The sequence below is a fragment of the Gymnoscopelus braueri genome (assembly GCF_963280865.1).
Source record: "Gymnoscopelus braueri genome assembly, chromosome: 18".
NCBI classification, from domain to species: domain Eukaryota; kingdom Metazoa; phylum Chordata; class Actinopteri; order Myctophiformes; family Myctophidae; genus Gymnoscopelus; species Gymnoscopelus braueri.
This window is the reverse complement of record NC_137618.1, coordinates 46,492,105-46,507,372: the sequence shown is the minus strand read 5'-3', so window position 1 is coordinate 46,507,372 and position 15,268 is coordinate 46,492,105.

Sequence of the window (15,268 nt, the reverse complement as noted above, 5' to 3'; positions counted from 1 at the left end):
TGGTTCCACTCCAAAATAGTCAATGCATTTTTCCCACAAAATAGTCAATGCATTTTCCCCAGAAAATGGCCGCCACTGCTATGCCCTATTATGTATGCCCCCCATCTAATATAAATATAGGGCCAATGCTCAGAAGATTGAGTTCATTAGGTAACTGCAAATAGGTATTTTTGCACAACAATTTCTTTCAAACCCCAGGAGACCACACAGACATTACTATGGTGCATATTTGATAAATAGCCTTTTAAACGCTTGCAAGTTGCATTGCCATTTCAATTGATATTCAATTGTATGTATTTATGTATTATACAAGAAATAGTAATCATATCAGTTTTACAAGCAAATATATTCTTGCATTTCAGGTAGTGACTTCCCCTGCTTGCTCATAATGTAAACTGGGAGAAACAGAGATTCCTGGGGCTATACTGTACAGTTGGAACCATTATTACAAAACATACATTAACCACTTCAGCTCTATTTAAACTTAGAGAATAGCCGATCTACAATCTACAACGTGTCGCAAAGCGACACGTTTTGAGCTTTTCATTTCACAAGAAACTTGAGCGTTTCATTTCACAAGAAACTTGTGAAATGGGACATTGTGCACGATGAGTACTTTTACCGTGTAGTACTTAAGTATGTTTTGATGCCAATACTTTTGTACTTTTACTCAAGTTAATTTTGAATACTGGTACTTGCAACATAGTATTTATACATTGTGGTATTGCTACTTTTACTTGAGTACAAAATGGGACGGCTTTTTCCACCACTGCTTTTGGGGCACCATCTTTTGGACACGCGCAAAACCTCTATACCAGGTGGGCAACTTTGATGATGGGTAGGGCCACTATATTTCCACACTCACTCCAGAGGGCCACATTGCATAATACTGTCTCTCCGTATTTTAACTTGTTTCGCCATTCTATAGTATGTCACACAAAAGTAGCAAAAATAGCAGATCTACAAGCTCAAAACGTGTCGCAGTGCGACTTGCTTTGAGCTTGTAGATCTGCTATTTTTGCTATTTGGGAATTCAGATTTTTTTTTTGCTGTTTTTGAATTGGAATCCTGAAAAGTTGTTTTTATTTTTTATTATTTCAAATGCATTTAGTTATACTTATGTTAACTTTATGAACTTAAATACAAATACATTGGACATAAAAAAGACAATAGAATTGTAATACTAGTCATTAAGCTACTAATATAGACTTTTGTAGACTGATAGACTGAAGTAATTAAAGCGGGTAATGTTTGCATGTTTGGAATTGTAACAGCTGAAATCAATAATCAATATTCCGATATTAACCTGCGGGCCGCATTAAGTGAAGGTGGGGGCCACATGTGGCCCCCGGGCCTCCAGTTTGCCCACGTATGCTCTACTGTCAGATTTCCAAGGGCACTCCAAGCAGACGGCAGACCAGTGGAAAGCCAACATGTTCATTCATGTGCTCGGTTACTGATCGCAAACCAGTAAGTTGTTGGCAAAGTTGTGCATCAACCATATTTATATTGGATTTCATCAAAGGGCTCGGCTGCCCATTTGCGTCACGCACCCGAGGCATGTTCTATGAAGCATAATCTCCAATATCCTCTACAGCTGTGGCGTTTTATGGATTCCAAATTGGTAATCAACGGCAAAATTGCATATAAATGTGTTGTTTACTCTAAAATTTCAGCGCGTGCTTATAGCTACACATTAAGCCGTTTAATCCGGGAAGGCATCTGTGTCATTTTAGATTTCTTTGGCTTTTCAAAAATAGCAGATCTACAAGCTCACAAGCTATGAGCTTGTAGAGCTGCTATTCTTTTTTAAATCGTGATTTTTTTTGTGCAAATCTTTGAATATATATATATTTTAAAGCGGACATTTGTAACTCAAGTCTTTTCTTCTGGGGGGTACTAACAAAACATTTTGAGATGGGGGTTCGCGGCCAAATACAATGCTCCAACTTTTCCATGTCAAGGACTCCCAAAATGATATGTATTTGGCCGCGGACCCCCATCTCAAAATATGTTGTTCCAGGGACCCCCAGAAGCACAGATCGGAGTAAAAATAATTTGCTTTAAAACATATATATATAAATATATTTAAAGATTTGCACAAACTTTTCACGATTAAAAAAAAAATTGCAGATCTACAAGCTCATAGTGCAGCACTCGGTGCCACGCTATGAGCTTGTAGATCTGCAAAAAAAATTATAGCCCAAAAAATCTTAAAATGACACGAGATGCGTTCCAGGTCTTAATGGATTAAGCTACACAAATAAAGATGTATATTGTAAAACAGCCATACACCTCTGTTAAAACACAAGTTTGGCAACAACTGAATGCTAGCTGGCCCATTAGCATCTGTCTGTGACAGTGAAACCTGCTTGACCCCCCCTTCCTGTTTGTTTGGCAAGTGCTTATCTGCTCTAATGCTGGTGACTCGCAGTGTAATTAGATTTCCAGGCGGCACAGAAACCATTTGTCGCTGATTAGCAGGGGATCCTCCCCTGGCACTAGGGCATTGTTAGGTTGGTATAATTAAAACGGGCAATTTATGCAGCAATTGCTTTAATTAGCTGATTAGCTGATCATTTGCAATGTGAGAACACAAGCATCAGGAGCCATTTGTTTACAACGACACACACAGGCCCCCAGAGGAGGCCGGGTTAACCTTGTGGCGATGGAAAGGTTTTCGGTTATATGAAAAGTTTAAAAAGGGATGCTGGCTGGCGACCCGAGATCGTATCTACCTCCAGATGGAGATGATGAACTTGACAATATTTATTTTCGCCCTGTTTTCATATTAATTTTTAAAAAATGGCGAAAATAGCAGCTCTGCAAGCTCGCGATGTGTCGCGATTGCACACGACAACATTGTGCGACAAAGTATTAATATTAAGCCAGGGGTCTTCAACAGGGGGTCTGGGACCCCTAGGGGGTCCTCAGAGTTACTACAGGTGGGCCGCCAAATCTTTGTGTGCTAGGATTTTCTTTTTTTTACATTAACCACCTGAACCCTATAGAATCCCTATTCTGAGGAGAACTTAAAACAAAAATAGCAGAACGGCTCGCGCTGCGAGGCGTTGTGAGCTTGTAGATCGAGATCGGCTATTATCAGCAAAGTGGTTTGGTATTGAGGGAAAAAAGAGCAGACCAAGTACAGAGTGAAAGGTTAAGTTTACCAAGAAATGACGGTTCAAGTGGTTAAATGTCTGAAATACACATGAATGCAACATACACTGATGATGATAATGCTGTCAAACTAGTCTATGAAATCTATGAAAAAGTTTAATCTGCAACATAATTTTATACAATATGTAGCCTAGTGGGGGTCCCTGCTTCATCTCTCTCTCTCAGCTAAGGGGTCCTTGGGCTGAAAAACTTTGAAGACCCCCGGTGTTAGCCTGATTAGCCAAGCCCTATTTTATAGGTGTCGCACAAAACTAGTGAAAATAGCTGATCTGCAAACTCATAACACATCACATTGTGACTTGGAGCTTGTAGATCTGCTATTTTTGTCTCAAATGCAGGCCATTTGAGTCTCCTATACCAGAGAGACTCATCAAATTATTGGCTCAGGAGTGCGACAAAAACATCATGGGGTGTGTAATTGATAGAAAATACGTCATTTTGTTGGGTGAACTACTCATTAGAATGTTTGTCCTCTTGTCACCTTCAGTTATGTGTAAAGTAACTTTACATTTTCTGTTTAGTTTCATTTACAGTAGTACCATATATGCACAGTCGGTTGATTTTGAAACAAGACATGACTCAGTCATGTATACCAGCTTGCTTTCTGTTTTCTCTGATTTGTCTTGCAGAATCTAGCAACACTGCTAGTGGCTCCCCATTGGCTTAGACCTGTTGCTTATTTCTCTCGCAGAATCTGGCAACACTGCCATTGAGGCGAGAGGCGTGTCTAGTACCATAGCTTGGGAGGACAAGACCGCCCGTTCAGAGTATGGGAAAGTATCCCCATTGGCTTAAAGGACAGCCAATGATGAAAAAGTGTCAAGAAAGTGTTGACCTGACTCAGTCTCTTCTTAGACCAGCGTGCTTTGCAAGCTGGTAAAAACAATTACAATGTCATGACAATATGAAGAAGGCTACCATGGTTACTGTATGCAAATGCCTGAGGATATAAATAATTGGAAACTGTTGCACGAAAGGGTCTCTTCTTAATGAGCCCACGGATAACCTGGAGGCATATAGGTTTCTTCTTGCAGGCCTTTTTTTGAATAGTCACCAGCCACGGCACTTTGGAAAAGAGGAATCTAGCACAAGAGGACATGATGCATTGTATTTGTTGGGTAGCATGCAGTGGTGGAAAAAATACTCAAATGTTTTACTTAAGTAAAAGTATCAATACTGCAATGTAGAAGTACTCTGTTACAAGTAAAAGTCCGGAATTAAAAATGTACTTGAGTACAAAAGTATTGGTATCAAAATGTACTTTAAGCACCAAAATAAAAGTACTAAAATGTTTGAAAATAGCAGATCTACAACCTCACAGCGCGTCGCGATGCAACGCATTGTGAGCTTGTAGATGTATAAAATAGGGCTAAAGTGGTTAATGTGTGTCTTATAAGGTATAATCATTTATATCTGCAAAGTAACTAGTAACTAAAGTTTTCAAATAATTGCAGTGGAGTAAAAGTACAATATTTGTCTCTGAGATGTAGTGGAGTAGAAGTAAAAGTATAGTATACTCCAGTAAAGTACAGTACTTGAGTAAATGTACTTACTTTACACCACTGGTAGCATGATCTGGTACCACCCAAATTTAGAACAAACGTGGGAACATTTGTCATTCTACTGCTCTGCCACCAAAATGTGGAATGTCCTGAACACCATCCATTAGAGGATGTGAATCACTGGTTTCTTTCGAAATTGGCCTGAAAAAAACTAAACAAAAAAACATCAGGAGACAAGGGGAAGTACAGTAAATGTAATTTCCCCATCTCTTTTGTACATAGTGTTTGTATTTTTTGATGACATGTATTGTTGTGTTCATTTGTTATGCTATGTTGATTAATTGAATACACAGGACCACAATGGAAACAAGTCCCCAAGACTTTTTTAAAGTTATCCTTTTGGCCTTAATGTCTTACTGTACACTGTTTACATCTCTGACTAATAAAATAGTCAATTAAAAAAAAAAAAAGATTTGAGCTAAAAAGCATTATTTTACACTTTGGCTATTCAAAAATACCAGATCTACAAGCTCATAGCGCGGCACTCGGTGCCGCGCTATGAGCTTGTAGATCTGCTATTTTTGAAAAATCGAGATTTTTTTGCAAATCCTTGAATAGAATTTTTTTTAAGCGAACATTTGTAACTCAAATCTTTGCTTCTGGGGGGTCCCTGGAACAAAATATTTTTAGATGGGGGTCCGCGGCCAAATACATATACATTTTGGGGCCCTTGACATGAAAAAGTTTGAGAACCACTGACATAGCAACATACGTTTTTTCAAAAAACAGTTAGGATTTAGAAGACATTTTGAAGAATCGGCCTCAGGTCTTAATGGGTTAATGGTGATAAGTCCAGTGCCAGTGGGCAACAGTTCCTTCATGTCTCTGGGGGGACCTACAGTACAATATGACTAATGTCTCCTGTCCTGTCCTCTCCTACAGTATGTGTCATTGAGTCACCACCACACTGACAGCATGCAGTTGTCCGTCTCCACCATGAGCTGGACTCGGCAAGCCATTAACCCATTGGTTCCCAAACCTTTTCAGCTGAGTCCCAAAAGATGGATTTGTCGTCTCCTCGGGGCCCAAACTTATAGAAAAATCCATTAAACATTAACCACTTGAGCACTATTGCAGAGTGGGGAAAAAATCTATCAGCTTGTACAGTAGATCGGCTATTTTCACTCTTTCTGATTTTTTATTTAATTTATGGATTTGATTTGTTTTTACATTTCTGAAGTTCTTTTGATGATTTACTTATTTTAACATAAAAAAAAAAAAAAATAGGAAATGCAAAACAAAGGCAGGGATATTAACTTGCAACCCATAAGAATGGATAGTTAGTATAATTAGGAAACTAGGTAACACAAGACAATTTTTTGGCCCAATCACTCAACTTCGTGCACAACCCCTTTGAAGTTCAAATGGATCAATTAAGAGCTCCGGGCGAGCTCTTAATTGATGTTGGAAAACATGTTGGATCTTTTTAATGAAAAGCATTTGAATAATAATAACCCATAAGAATGGATCCGTCTGTGACCCAAAAATGGGTCCCGACCCATTGTTTGGGAAGCACGTTAACCACCCCATCCATCCCTCTCCATGTGTGGAGCGGACCGGTTTGGCAGGCCACGGAGCGGTGATGCTGAGCCTGGCCGAGGAGAGGAGAGACGGGGCCAGGACTGTGTGGGCGAGGAGGCCAGTCTACTGGCACCCGTGGCATTTCCACTAAAGCAACACCTATGTGGGTGGTGGAGGAATTATCAGCAAATGGCCACAGGATAATGTTCACACATGGAGCTCTGTGCTCCAGGACTGGAGCTAAGGTGGTAGAATTCACAGCACCTTATAGTTTGCTGAGCTTTTCATCGTTTCTTTGTCTTTCTCACACACACACACACATGCACACGCACACACACTCACACGCGCATGCACGCACACACACGCACACACGCACACACGCACGCACACACGCACGCACACACTCGCACGCACCCACGCACAACACGCATTCTTACTCTCTCTCTCTCTCATATACATACTCCCACACACCTGCTTACACAAACATAGAATGTTTTTTTTCAAGTTTTTAAGTTTTAAGTTATATGACAAGTTCGACAAAGTTGTTTTTAAAGGAATATTCTAGCTCCCCAATTGTTTTCATCACTTACTCACCCATGGTGAATGAAGAATCGCCCAAACTGTCAAGATACAGTAGGCCTACTTGTTGAATTGAAGTTACACGAAACGATTTCCTGTGCTTTTTTTTGCAAACTTCTAATAATGTATTCAATCAATTAATCAAAGAAATGCTTTCTAAATCAGTAGTTCTCAAACCTTTTAGTGCCAAGGACCCCCGAAATTATCTGTATTTGGCCGCGGACCCCCCCCATCTGAAAATGTTTTGTGCCAGGGACCCCCCCCCCCCCCCCCAGAGATTTGTGTAAACTTTTTTTTTTTTCAAAAACATATTCTAAAATAGCAGCATATACAAGCTCGCAGTGCGGCACAAAGTGACGCACTGTGAGCTTGTATGTCTGCTATCTTTGAGGACCACTGTTCTAAACCACTGTTCTAAATCTTCTGAAAAACTTTCAGCAAACAAATGTTGATATATAAATGTATTTTTAATGGAGTAAGTGGCTTAAGTTGGTTGGGCTTGTTTCTTTGTTTGTAGAATGGCAGTTACAGTATCGTACTGAATATCTATAGACCCCCATTACGCCCTCACAGTGCCACTCTTGTCAATACTTTAAAAGTACCTTCCTTGGATTTTTTAGAAAATGAATAGACAGATACATGCTGGATGATGACAGAGAGAGTTGGCTTATTGTCTTCTTCTTGGCACTTACACGAGTGGCTCATTAAATCTATAGCCAACTCTCTCTTGTAGATCACATTTTGGCGGTTTGCTGTGATTTGTTACAGCCTGTTTCTGGCCAAGAGAATGACGAAGGCAGATATTATTTACCTGGCAACATTTCCTAGGTATTTTATTCGGGCCATATGGTCCATATTATTCCATGCTGAATAGGAAAAAGGGTCACATAATCTGTGTGCATCTCAGCGATCAGATTACACTGGGTGCAAAGACACCTACCTATCAGAGGTGTTCTGCAATATGGCAGTATAGGGGAGAGAGAGAGAGAGAGAGAAAGAGAGAGAGAGAGAGAGAGAGAGAGAGAGAGAGAGAGAGAGAGAGAGAGAGAGAGAGAGAGAGAGAGAGAGAGAGAGGTTCAGGATTTGCATTAACATTATTATCTTATTTTTTGTCATCCTGAAAAAACACAGTTTGATGAATTTACGCTTCTTCACTTATTTTTGGTATGTCACTATAGGAAGGGCTTGAGAAAATAAATAAATATATGAATAAATAAATAAATATCTCCCTCTAGTTATGCAAAACTTGTAACCATTGTACCCGTCTGTCTGTGTCCCTTACTGTATGCTCATAAGAGACTGAACTACTTTAAATGGCCAATTTAATGTATGTATGTATGTATACATTAATATCTATTTATTATTATTATTATTATTATTATTATTATTATTATTATTATTATTATTATTATCATTACCCTTATTATTATTATTATTATTATTATTATTATTATTATTATTATTACCCTTATCATTATTATTATTATTATTATTATTATTTATTTTTTTAACGCAGCTCAAATATCCTGTTGAAGCAAAGTTACAGCTATCTAACATAATGTAAGGTAATAGCTACTGTTCCTTGAATTGAACAAACATTATACGATTCAAACAAAGTCTTTCTCTTGTTATTCATTCATCTAAAGCGTACTTGCTTGACATGTGGAGGAAACATCCAAAAAGGGTGTAATATAGTCTTTTTTTTAAAGGAAAAAAGGGTTAGCCAATTGAGACACAAAATAATGTGTTATTGTCAGATACCCCCTAGAAAGTAGACGCTCTGTGAATGTAGGTTATTGGTAGACACTCCCTAAGCAGGCTTCACAATGGCTCTTTTTGCCCCGCCCCCTTCCCACACACCTGCTGTAAACAGACTCAATTAGGTCTCCGTTTCAATTCTGTTTGGAAGTGAAAGAGTGACACAAACAACTTGTAATGTGTCAGTGGTTTTCAACCTTTTTCATATCAAGGTCCATTATTTATTCGGCATTTGCGCTACGGACCACCGTTTGATGAGGTTTAGCCTCTAAGACCCAAAAACCCACAGGTCCATTTGGTTTCATTTTACACTCTCAAGAGTTAAAGATCTATAAGGGTCCATTTGACTCTCCATCATTTAGCTGTGGACCACCTGGAACCCTCTCAAGGACCACTGGTGGTCCCCGGACCACTGGTTGAGAACCACTACACCATGGAAGTTGAATAGAGTTGTCAGGAAGTGAACAAAGTGATGAGTCACATCTGTGACAGTTGAAAAACTCAACGTGACAAACTGCATTGGTGGTTTGCCACCTTGGTGAGTTTGATTGATTGAATACTATTAGTCAGAAAATGTAAACAACATGAGGTACAGTCAGACATTTAGGCTAAAAGGATAACACAGAAACGTGCTGGGGACTAGTGCTCACGTGTGTGCGTGTGTGCATGTGTGCAGTGGTGGAAAGTAACTAAGTACATTTACTTAAGTACTGTACTTAAGTACAATTATGAGGTATTTGTACTTTACTTGAGTATTTCCAGTTTCCAATTCTTTTACTTCTACTCCACTACATCTCAGAATCAAATATTGTAGTTTTACTCCACTACAACTACAATTTGAACTTTAGTTACGTGTTACTTTTCAGATATAAATTATTATATTATGAAAAATACTTTAACCACTTCAGGCCTATTTTATACCTAGGCTATTTGAAAATAGCCGATCTACAAGCTCACAACGCATCGCATCGTGACGCGTTGTGAGCTTGTAGATCTGCTATTTTCAAATATTTTAGTACTTTTACTTTTGGTACTTTAAGTACATTTTGATGCCAATACTTTTGTACTTTTACTCAAGTAAATGTCTAATTCTGGACTTTTACCTGTATTGGTACTTTTACTTAATTAAAGAATTTGAGTGTGTGTGTGTGTGTGTGTGTGTGTGTGTGTGTGTGTGTGGTGTGTGTGTGTGTGTGTGTGTGTGTGTGTGTGTGTGAAAACAGCTGCTATTTGTGCACAGCCTTGCAAAAGCTTATCCCGAGCTAACCTTTCCTATGTGGATATATAGGCCAACTATTCCTGATAGCAAATGCACAATTCTTATGGTTAAGTTAGATTTTCCTCAGTTGCAATGTAACAGTTCTGTGTACACATAATTTATATTCCTTTTTAATACATACATGATTTGGCTTTGATTGTATTGTTCCACTTTTGCTTTGGCAACGAAAACGTTTTCTCATGACAATAAAGCGCTTTGAATTATTGTGTGTGATTTGAAACTGACATGTTATAATGTGTGCATGTTTATGAATTCCACCAGAAAGTGAGGACACAATAAATCAATACGTGTACGGGAAGAGAAACATGTGTTAACCATTTATTTGTTTGATGAAATGAAAGCATGAATGACTTTTTCAAGGTCTGCAAAAGATGACAAAAAGGACGACAATGTTAGCAATGTTTCTGAGCTGGAAGACGAAGCATGATTTTACAACCCTTGTCTCCTTGACAACTGAAGGACAAGGGGGCTACCTATGTTCCCTCAGCACCAATCTGGGAACCCATAGTAAAAAAAAAGTAACTAAGTACATTTACTCAAGTACTGTACTTAAGTACAATTTTGAGGTACTTTTACTTTACTGGAGTATTTAAAATGCTCAGTACTTTTACTCCACTACAATTATTTGAAAACTTTAGTTACTAGTTACTTTGCAGATATAAATTATTCCACTATAAAACATAATTAAACCACTTTAGTCCTATTTTATACCTGCTATTTGAAAATAGCAGATCTAAAAGCTCACAACGCGTCGCAGCGCGACGCGTTGTGAGCTTGTAGATCTACTATTTTCAAACATTTTAGTACTTTTACTATTTGTACTTTAAGTACATTTTGACACCAATACTTTTGTACTTTTACTCAAGTGAAATTAGAATTCTGGACTTTTACTTGTAACAGAGTACTTCTACATGGCAGAATAGATAATTTTACTTAAGTAAAACATTTGAGTACTTTTCCCACCACTGGCTAATCCTAAAGCTACTCCTAAACTGAGGGAACAAAGGGCTGAGGGAGCATAGTCCTATACCTATATTATATAACTCTAAGTACTCTTCTCTATCTTAGCAATATCATTTTCTTTTGTAAGTGCAGTTCTACCTATGACAGTAATTGTTACACAATTTTTGCAGTAATAAAACTACTTTATTGACGGCCCTGAGTAGCTCTGTGGTTGAATTTCTGTCAACTATCCAAAATAAAACTAACTTTACAGAGGCCCCATTGACTCTTGGTCACTTCAATTTCTGTCTGTCTGTCTGTCTGTCACTCAAGGCTTATGGTGTTCCTCTCAACCTACTCCGGACCCTAGGAGCCATGCACACAGGTACAAGAACAGGTAGTTCTATCCCTGAGGACCTGTCTACAAAGGCATGGATGGCAGCATCCTGGAAGCAGGAGTGGGAGAGGCAGCTGGGGCCCACACACCTTGTTGTCACCACTACACCTGGGTCCCAAAATCTGACCCTGGCCATCACAAGTAGAAGACGGCTCAAGGTAGGAACCTTTTTTTTTGTTGCTGCTGCTGCTTGTGTTTTATGCTGTGTATAATGGGATTCAAGCTGGAGGTGTTCCGATACCAGTATCGGAAGAGCGGAAAAGTTTTTGACTAGTTTTAGTCGACTAAATATCATAAGATTTTAGTTGACTAAATCGACAGTTGATTTAGTCAACTAAAATGTATTGATAGCCTTGATAGCGTCGTAATGGCTGATTTTACACTTGGTTGCATGCTGAAAATAGCCGATCTACAAGCTCACAACAACGCGTCACAGCTTGTAGATCTGCTATTTTCAGAGCGCAACACCCGAGCGCAACCAAACATAAAATGAATGATGATTTAGTTCTAATGGGTCTCTTCTCCACTAGTCCCTCCCTTACATTTTAGTCTAGTTTTTATTTGTTGACGAAATTGTCAATATATTTAGTCTTAGTTTTAGTCATCATAGTTTAGTTTTATTTCGTTTTTATTTAGTTTTCGTCAGTGAAAAAAAGGTGGTCGACAAAAAAAATTCGTCATAGTTTTAGTCGACGAAATCAACACTGCGATACTGCTTAAAATGCTGGTATCGGTATCGGCGAGTATGCCAAACTGTGCCATTCCGATATCACGTAATTTATCACATATATTTCATTTACAGTAATATTTTTTTTGTGCATGGCAAAGAACCCGAAAACCTACTGTACCATGTCCATACAGAATGGGTGGAAGACTCCCCCCCCCCCCCCACTATTTCCCATTCCAAGTGTGTTTGTCGTATAGTCAGTGGTGTAAAGTAACTAAGTATATTTACTCAAGTACTGTACTTATGTACAATTTTGAGGTACTTTACTTTACTGGAGTATTTCCAATTGTGTATACTTTTACTTCTACTCCACTACATCTCAGAGGCAAATATTGTACTTTTACTCCACTACAATTATTTGAAGACTTTAGTTACTAGTTAATTTGCAGATATAAATGATTACATTATAAAACATACATTAACCACTTAAGCCAGATTTTATACATAGGCTATTTGAAAATAGCAGATCTACAAGCTCACAAGAGCTTGTAGATCTGCTATTTTCAAACATGTTTGTACTTTAAGTACATTTTGATACCAATACTTCTGTACTTTTAGTGAAGTAAATTTTGAATTCCGGACTTTTACTTGTAACACAGTACTTCTACATTGCAGTATTGATACTTTTACTTAAGTAAAACATTTGAGAACTTTTTCCACCACTGCGTATAGTGTATGTAACGCCACCAATTCCAAAGTATTTTAATCATTCTTTTTTTGGTGGGTAGATCTTGTTGAGCTGGTAATTTTAAAAGTAGTTCTCAAGTCAAAAAAGTGCGGGCACCCTCTGATGTAGGCCATTATTCCTCCTTTCTTTCTTGTTTATTTCATTTCTTTGCTGTGTCACATATTGATCCATATTCAAGTGAAACAAATGTGGTAAAATTAGCTTTTCAAACCTGTCATAGAGCTCTATAAAAAAACGGTTCCCCAAGGGTACGTCAGTGACGTACAGACTGTGTGTTGTTGGTTTATTTGCGGTGTACGCGTGTTGTGAAAATGTTGTAAAAAAAAAAGTCCATTGGTCGAAAAACCTTTTTAGCTCGTTCATGTGTCTGGCCTCAGCCGTAATAAGCTGCAGTACCTCTGATCGGCCACTATGTCCAATGTGCTGCTTCACTGCTCCCTCTCGGTTCTGGGGGGCTTGGTCCTGACCATGTGAGACTGACTGCTGTACAGCACCAAAGATCAGTGGTTCTCCAACTCTTTCGTGTCAGGGACCCCCACAAATTAATATGTATTTGGCTACGGACCCCCATCTCAAAAGGTTTTGTGCCAGGTACCTAGCCTGATTATCAGACTGAAGCTGCGTGGAGCTTCAGTATGACATTGGCTCCAGTAGTGTAGGCGATTACAAGGGGGAGGGGATTATAATTTCCCTAAACCAATCCTAAGGGATCCCCGCCCCCACCTCCGACTCTCATTGGACAATACATGTTGTACCGAATAAATCCTATAGGTTCACATTACAACACCAGACCAGGAGGCAGTCCACTCAGAGAGTGGGCGGGGTCTATGGTCTGGAACCAGGCTACCAGGGACCCCCAGAAGAGAAGATTTATGTACAAAAATAAATAAATATATAAATACATCAAATATTCAACATTTTCCAATCATTTTAGATAATTTTCAAATATTCTCAAAAATAGCAGATGTACAAGCTTGCAGCGTGGCACGAAGTGACGCGCTGTGAGCTTGTAGATCTGCTATTTTTGAGTGGCCAACATATAAATGGATAAAAGTGGTTGAAATGATTTGATTCATGCTACATTAACTACTTTAGCTGGGGACCTCCCTGGAAAAGAGAGGTAACAACCCCCCCACCAAGGACCCCCTGGGGGGGTCCCCGGACCCCACTATGAGAACCACTGCCATATAGATAGACTCGTAAGAGTCGTCCACAATCCTTGGACTGAGAAAAGGGAGAGATTTCATTATACCGGATCATTCTGGTCCAGATTACAAGTTTCTGAAATAGCGGCCCCTGGATGACCTGTTTTTAATCTGCCTGGTTGGAACATCTGGCAGCTTAACATACATACAGTACAGTGAGCGGGCTACTGTTCAGTGTTGCCATGTCTGCTTATTATGAGCCACTTTGGGCTTGTTTTTCTCTAAAGTCGCTTGTAAATATTGGTGGATTGCGTTTTTTTTTTGCTTCTTTCTAAAGTGTAGTTGCTTATTTGGGCTTGCTTCCAATATATATATTTTTTCCGTCTCATATGCCGGCAATCGCGCATTAATGCGATCTAATAAATAGCGCGCTTGTCCGCCAAGATCGTATTAATGCGATCTAGTGATTAATTGTGGTTTAATCTGTGATCGCGCTATTCTGTTTATTTTTCATTCTAGGTTTTGAGTTCCACTTACTTCACCCACACCGGGATCCGGTTTCATGACGCAGATTCCGTTTCCGGTTTTCATTTTTTTCCCCCGGTAATTTTCGGCCAGAATAGGGAAAAACCCGTTTTTTCACACGGTATAAAAAACTAACGGAGAGCTCCACTTCTATAATCTATAGTCTGGGTGACGAACAGTCATCGCCGTCGTGTATCACATCGTACTTTAGGCCGATCGGAGAATCTGCGAACACGTCGCATCCGGTTTGACGTATTTGACTGTTTGACTCTGTTTGGGGGGGGGGGGGGGAGCGAGTCAGCGAGGTGATCAAGGTGTCTATTTGCTGCTCTCTGCTGGCAGATTTGTCGTATGTGTTTAAAACCGTACTCAGACTATTTATTTGAATGAAAAATTACAAAATAAAAAAACTCTGGCAGTCAGTTAAACCAGTGATTCTCAAACATTTTCATGTCAAGGATGCCCCAAATGAATATGTATTTGTCCGCGGACCCCCCCATCTGGAAATATTTTGTGCAAGGGACCCCCCAAACCAGATTTGTGCATTTAAAAATTTTCACATTTCCGCCCCCCCAAGATTATTTTGAAAATAGCAGATCTACAAGCTCACAACGCGTCGCGATGCGACACGTTGTGAGCTTGTAGATCTGCTATTTTCAAATAGACGATGCATTTGGGTTTAAACAAAGTGCTCTTGGCCTATATAGGTTGCTTCTTTTGGGCTTGTTGTTTTCATAAACCAGGTTGGCTTATTTCTCTCGCAAAATCTGGCAACACAGGTACTGTTCCCTCAGCACCACCCATGCAGCTTCTCTGGAATGTAACTCTCTGACACTTTGGGGCTTTCCCCTAGAAGTGATGAATTCATGGTATGGAAAGGGATATGTTGACATAGGGAATTTCTGTCTCTTTTCTCTTTTTTATTTTACCACCTGGGAAAACTTGGGACTACAGTTACAATTTAC